Here is a 7502-nt window from a genome sequence, read left to right as displayed (position 1 = left end):
TATTATTATTATTATTATTATTATTATTATTATTATTATGTTTGTTTGTTTTTTATGTAAGTATACATACATATATATAATACAAATTTTTTTATTATTGTGTTTATATTTAATATTATAATTTTGAATCACACAAAATAAAATTATTATATGTTTGTTTTCTTTTTACGTGAGTATATATATTTTTTTAATTAAATTTATATAATACAAAATCTTTTATTATTGTGTTTGTATTTAATATTATAATTTTGTTTCACACAAAATAAGATTGTTATATATTTGTTTGTTTTTACGTGGGTATATATATTTTTTTAACTAAATTTATATAACAAAATCTTTTATCATGTGTTCATATTCAAAAGTCCAATTACTTTTTTTTACACAGGCATAATTAAATTAATTAACAGGTTACTTTTTAAAATTTAGATCATTAAAATAAAATATAATAGATAAAAAATTTAAATTTAATAAACTAATAAAATGTGTAATACTTCATATTTGACAAAAAAATGTTTAAAAAAAGCCACCTTAAATATGATTTATTTTTTAAAGAAAAAATAGTTTTATACCATTCTACGTGAGTCTAAAAATGACATATATATATATATATATATATATATATATATATATATATATATATTAATAAGTATATTTTTTTCCCTTAAAATTTTCGAGTAGTACTTTAGTGAGCATAGAAATTACATGAAACTAATCAACAATATCCAAATATCAATTAACTAGTTTCGATAGAAAGGATCCCAATTAACACTTATATATAAGCAAGCATAGCTTTTGCGATTAATTCAAGTGGATAGCTTTTCAAGCTAGTGGGAACATGGTTAACAAAAAACGATAGCCACTACAAGCTTATCTCACAAAATAATCATGATACATACTTTTATATATAGTCTTTTTTGTGGCCCCTCTCTCAATACAAAGACTTTAACACCAATACAAAAAAAAAAGTGTTTTTGTCCTGAACTTCATAAGATCCACGTACAGAACATGGATATTGGATAACCACTAAAACTAAGCACTAACATCATCTTGTATAATGTTCCGAACAAGAACAATACATGATGGATTGTTAGGTTTGTCATCACTTGAACAAAAATGTGATTTATAAATATGCAAAAGTTTGCCAAAGTCTAAAATTTTCCCATGAACACACACGGTTCGTGGTCCCTAATCATTTGAGTCGTAATCAATTTCATATTTTCATGTGTATCCTACCTTGCTAGCTAGTACCTACTAGTTAATTAGTTTCATATAGTTTCCCTCTCTTTCCTTAATTATTCTTTAAATTCTATGTAAGTCATGCATTAGCTTAGCTTTGACAACAAGCAAAATTAGCCAGTTAATTAAACCAAAATAATGCATATTGCTTTTTTTTTTTTTTTTTTAAGAATGATGCATATTACCTAAGTAAAGTATTCCATGCACGACGAACCCCAAACAAAGCATGTCAAGTACATCATTTTCAGTACATTTTCTTTTTTACTCAACCCACAATTATTTTTGGACTAAACTCACAACCTTCTTTTTAATTAGACACACAACCTACATTGTTCTTTTTTCTCTCTCTCTCTCTCTAAAAAAGAATGCCTTTTTTTAAATAAAAAAAATAAAACACTTATAACAAGGTGGGTCCTCATCATAACACACCTAGTAGCTCTTATAGTTCACGTAAAAAAAAAAAAACAATCACCACAAAAATGCATGAAATTCAAGTTTGTGTTTTTTTAGTAAACTATCAGTTTTATTCATAAAAATTAAAAATACTGACATATCTCTTCATAAAAGATAAAATTTATCATTTCTATCCATATAAGATTGACTTTTGCAAGTAAACTTATCTAAACTCCAAATAATTACATAAAATTTCTAAAATACTCTTGGTGAGTCTCATCCTCCTCAATTCTTCGTCTATAGTTCTTTTCTTATGTCACAACTCCCAATCCCCCTTCTCTTCTCTCACTCATCCACTTTCGAACTCACTCACTCACTATATATCTGTTAGCTCTGAACCACCACCACTATCGCAGCACCATTCCCTTTCCTTCTCTCTTCCTCTCTCTCTCTCTCTCACTTTTCCTATCTCACCTCTTGAACATCAACATAGCCCAACGACTATCCTCTTCAAAATCACAAAAAGGAATAAACATAGATCAAATTAAAGAATACAACATGCATAGATTCAAAATAAAACCCTAATTTCTTAGAACATTACCAAAAATTATCAATTTATCAGATTTCAGATCACCATTTTTATTGCAAATAACACAGAATACTAATTCGATTCCAGCAGCACTGGGAGGAGGAGAAGAGGACAGTGACGCCGAGAAAAGGAGAAGACGAAGACACAGTGTTTGGAAGAGGAAGGAACTCAGCGCTGAAGAAGCTGTAATTACAAAAAATAGAGGGCTTAAAATTGCTACTTCCTGAAGATGGAGCTCGCGGCAACAAAAGGAGGGGACGATTGAAGAAGATGGATGAGAAGGAACACGGCTAGAGAGAGAGAGAGAGAGAGAGAGAGAGAGAGAGAGAGAGAGAGAGAGAGAGAGAGAGAGAGAGAGAGAGAGTCACCAAGGATAGTTTGGAGATTTTATATTATTTAGGGTTTGGATACGATAATTTTGCTTGTAAAAGTCAATTTTTTATGAGTATAAATAATAATTTCTATCTTCTATGAATAGATATGTCAACGTATTTAACGTTCATGGATAAAAATAATAGTTTATCCTTTTTTTAATGATAATATGATCGATTATTTTAAGCGTAAAAAAAATCAACCACTCATTTACAATATATATTAAAATAACCTAAATAACATATATATACATAAAATTATGATAGATGATTTTTTATGTCCATAGAATTTGTTAATCGAAATGCAGCAACCATGTACAATTCCTCCATTGTTTTTTTTTAATAGTACGTCTGCAGTTCTATTAATATACAATTTAATTTTTCATTAAAGAACCAAACACTTTAAACCATATTTATATTTTGTAAGAAAAAGAGTAATTAAGAAATTAGTCTTAGTTACTCATGTTCTCACCAAAGAACAAGTTAAAGATATACTAACAAAACCATTATCTTCTCTTTTTTATAGATTTAAGAGCGAATTTTGATTGACAATTGTCACCATGAGTTTTGGGGGAAGGGGAGGGGGGAGATATAGAGGATAATAAAATCATTTAATTTGAGTATTATTTTACTTAAAAATCTGTTATAACTAACAGATAAATAGAGCTAGTTATAGACTTGTAGTTCTACTTTTAAGTAATATAAAAAAATGTGTATATATAAAGAGCATTATTGTTGTACAAAATCATCACGATCATAATACAATTGTTACATTTCTTCATTTTCTCTGCTTCATCATGCTCTCAGCATTATTCCAAAGCATAACACTCATACATACTATGATGATAAACGAATTATAATTGCAGAAATTTTCAAAGTAACTACTAATATCATGGCACGTATAGAATTATAGATGCCCTGTTTTTCAGACAATAGTGACTGATTGTTGTTTTCGTTACTTTGTCGTATACATGTGTTGCTGAATCATCTTGGATAACGATTTTTAAATCGCTTTCGATTCCTTCTCTTTTTGAAACTTCTACGGATCGGATAGGATTAGAACAGTTAATTAATGTTATTTTATTTAAGAGGCACCTAACACAATCCATTTGCTTAATTGTTCCTAACATCTTTGCATGGGATCTGAGTGATGATTATTATCATTATTGTTTTGAAAATGGAAGCAACGAATCGATAAGGACTTTCAATATAGTGTGAGATTAACTGATTTGATTTTAATTTTTATCTATACAAAGTAAAATGTTCTTTTCTCACCTAACTTGAAATATTTAGAAGAATGTCACTCTTTTAGAGTTGAGATTAGAAGATTTAGCTTGTGCCTTACACATCAGTTAGATGGGCCCTGCATTATATGGCGAAGTGAAAGAATATTCAATCTTTATCTTAATTCTAAACACTACATACCTACTTTAGGATTGGGATTTGGGACAACAATAATTTTGTGTGTTGTTTAGTATGTTTTCGTCAAAAAATTAAAATTTTCACTAATTTAAAAGTTATTTGGCACTATAATTAGTGTTGGATTATTAAATATGATGGTGGTATAATTTAGACTAAAAGTTTGTTTTGTTTTTTTTGTTTTTTGTCTAAATAAAAGAAAAAATTAAAACAAATCTCTAGCACAAATCAAAACTGATAATTTGCTGAAAAATAATATTAGGTTCTCCAAATCACATTATTAGAATTATTTTTTACTTCATATTTTTTTTGTGACTTTTTTACTTCATATTTAGCTATTGGATTTGTCGTTTTATTTATTTTTTAATTATCCAATTAACTTAAATATACTAAAATCTTGACAAAGATTTTTAAATTTTGTGAACTAAATCAACAACTTCAAACGTGTATCTACCACTAAAGTCATGCAAAAGCACAGGATATTCAAATAATCCGTTTCACATACAATGTCTCTTAAACTACAGTCTAAGACAAGCTCTTTTCAAACTGCGAAAAATCATATATATATATATATATATATATATATATATATATATATAATAATAATAATAATAATAATAAAATAGTGCAATTAAATTATCTCACAGTAATTGTGATGAATATTTTCAGATGGTATATCCCACAATAAAATATAAATTTCTGGTAATGATAGTTGCAACAATATATATTAGATCCTTTTAATATTTTTAATTTTTTTATTTATTTTCCATTTTTGTTAAAAAAATTACAAGATCCTCAAATGTTGATTAAATTTCCAATTACAGAATATATTACTAAACCATTTTAGCTGAGTGAAATATACATTATTAGCTTGTCTTTTACCTCTGAGGCTGACTTTATATATTAGTACTCCACTACTTAATTTCTGTAATTATTATTCCATTATAAATGCATAGATAAATTAAATAAATAGGGATTAATAAAGGTACCTATGAATAAAAGGAATCTTGCATTAATTAGTCCATTAGATACAGGGCTATGACGTTATATTGACATGGTAGTGACAACTGAACCGCCAAATTGTCCTGATTTTATGAGCTTTTGTTTGTTTGTTACTCATCTTTCTGTTCTAAGATCTTGTCAATTACACTGTCTTACATTCACTAAAACTAAACTAAACTAAACTAGTACTGTTACATATATACCACTTTAATTTAATTTGCTTATTATCACACACACCAACTGAATGCGATACTGCGATAGCATATAATGTTAATAAAAAAATTTTATATTAGGATTAATCAGTTGTATTATGAAATATAGTAGTTATATATATATATATATAGCTAACACACGCTTCTACTAATAATAATAAGGCCAGGTATGCATATATGTTACTTTTAAACAGAAATCATTATGTATGTTCATCAATTAGAATGAATCATATGCAGCTGGTGCCTTAACTTTGATGTTCTGAAGCCTCATATAGAATAATGTATGTCTACTAATTAATAAAACGTGCATTATTTTAGGGTATTCCAATATGATTTGTCATCAATAAGGAACAATAATAATTAATATAGCAACCTATTTTAAAATTTTGAACTCCATTGGTCAATAAATTGCTATTATATCAAAAATATTACATACACATAAAAAAATTAAACACTAAATTAATTATTATATATTTGTATATATATAGTATAATAATCTCTGATTAAAATGAATTATATAGAATAAATTGACAATTATATGAGTATCAATTTTATTGATAATAATGAATATAAACACATAAATCATGCAAACAAATCATGTGATTTGGAATGTGTGGTAGCACCATGTCTCCTACCGCCATGAAATTCAGCCTCTGATTGCACATTCTTTTGTTTAATTGCCCATTCAATTAGTTGCTAATTAATATTTCGTTCAGGTATGTGCTCAAACTTGTAAGTTATAACTTATAACTAATTTCATATATATCCAAAATCACAACACATGAGACTATTAATTATTATTATGTAGATAAATCAATTTTGTCATTTTACTTCATTAACAAATATCTTTTTTTTTCCCTAAAGCTCTGTAGCTATATATAATAAAATTACTCTATTTTATTTACTTTTCTACATATAAGGAAAAGCAAGAAAAAAATGACAATATGTATCAATTTAGCACAGGCATACCTCCTGGGATTTAACTACGTTATGTCACATTACTAGATGTTTCATAAAGATAAATATGTCGGTCCCAACAAGGCCACCAATATTATACAAATGAGTAATGAATTATGTGAGCCATAAATTTCACAGCCAGCTGCATGCTTCTAATTTGGAAAGGAAATTTATTCTTTAATATGTGTTGAAAATTATCTGATATATTAAAATTTAAATTATACTATTGGTGCTACCTCTCATTATGTCTTGTGACAGAGGAAAAAAAAATGTGTCGAATACTATTTAATAGGATGATCCTCCGGGAGTTACGAAATTAACTATAAAGGATACAACAGAAGTAATTTAATTTTAAACACTTTTAATTTAGCTCAATATATATTATTCTAGAGAAAATTTCACTCCCCTCTCTTGCAAGATGTTAAAATAATACTCTCCTCTCCTCTATTTTATAAATATACATTCTCCTTCTTTCTAACTTTTAAAAAATTTTCTCTTTAATCCATTTTAAATTTTTTATGTTAATTAATATTAACTTTATCTATTTTTAAAAAAATACTCATTTGCAAAAATTTTATTTTTTATCATTAAATTTTGCTTACCAAAATACTCTTTAATAAATTATTCTTTTATTGATTAAATTATATTTTTACTAAAATATTTTTAAAAAAATTAATAATTAATTTTTTTTTCTAATAAGATACCTAGCCTTTACTAATTTTTTAATTATTAAATTTTGATTTTACTAAAATTTTTGTTAATAATTATTTTTATATTTACTATTAATTTTTTTATATCAATATATATTATTTTAACATTAAATAAAAAAATCTTACCACCGTTAATATGTATAACAATTAATATATATTGATATTGAGAAATAATCTTACTAAAATTTTTTATTTAATGTTAAAATAATATATATAGATATCAAAAAATTAATCGTAAAATATAAAAAAAATTGTTAACAAAAATTTTGATAAAATTATAATTTAATAATTAAAAAATTATTGAAAGGTATTTTAGAAAAAAATAATATAATTATTATTTTTTTAAAAAAATTCAATTTAATCAATAAAAGAATACTTTATTAAAGGATATTTTAGTAAGTAAAATTTAATGATAAAAAATAAATTTTTTGTTAATAGGTATTTTTTTAGAAAATAATTTTTTTTCTTTAAAAATAGAAAAAGTTAACATTAGTTAACTTAAAAAGTTTAAAATGGATTAAAGAGGAGGCTTTTTAAAAGTTAGAAGGGAGGGAAATGTACATTTATAAAATAAAGGGAAAGAGAGTGTTATTTTAACATCTCGCAAGGGAGA

The sequence above is a fragment of the Arachis hypogaea genome, chromosome 8, assembly GCF_003086295.3.
Source record: "Arachis hypogaea cultivar Tifrunner chromosome 8, arahy.Tifrunner.gnm2.J5K5, whole genome shotgun sequence".
Lineage (NCBI taxonomy): Eukaryota > Viridiplantae > Streptophyta > Magnoliopsida > Fabales > Fabaceae > Arachis > Arachis hypogaea.
The sequence above is the reverse complement of the archived record's forward strand: the minus strand, read 5'-3'. Positions refer to the sequence as shown.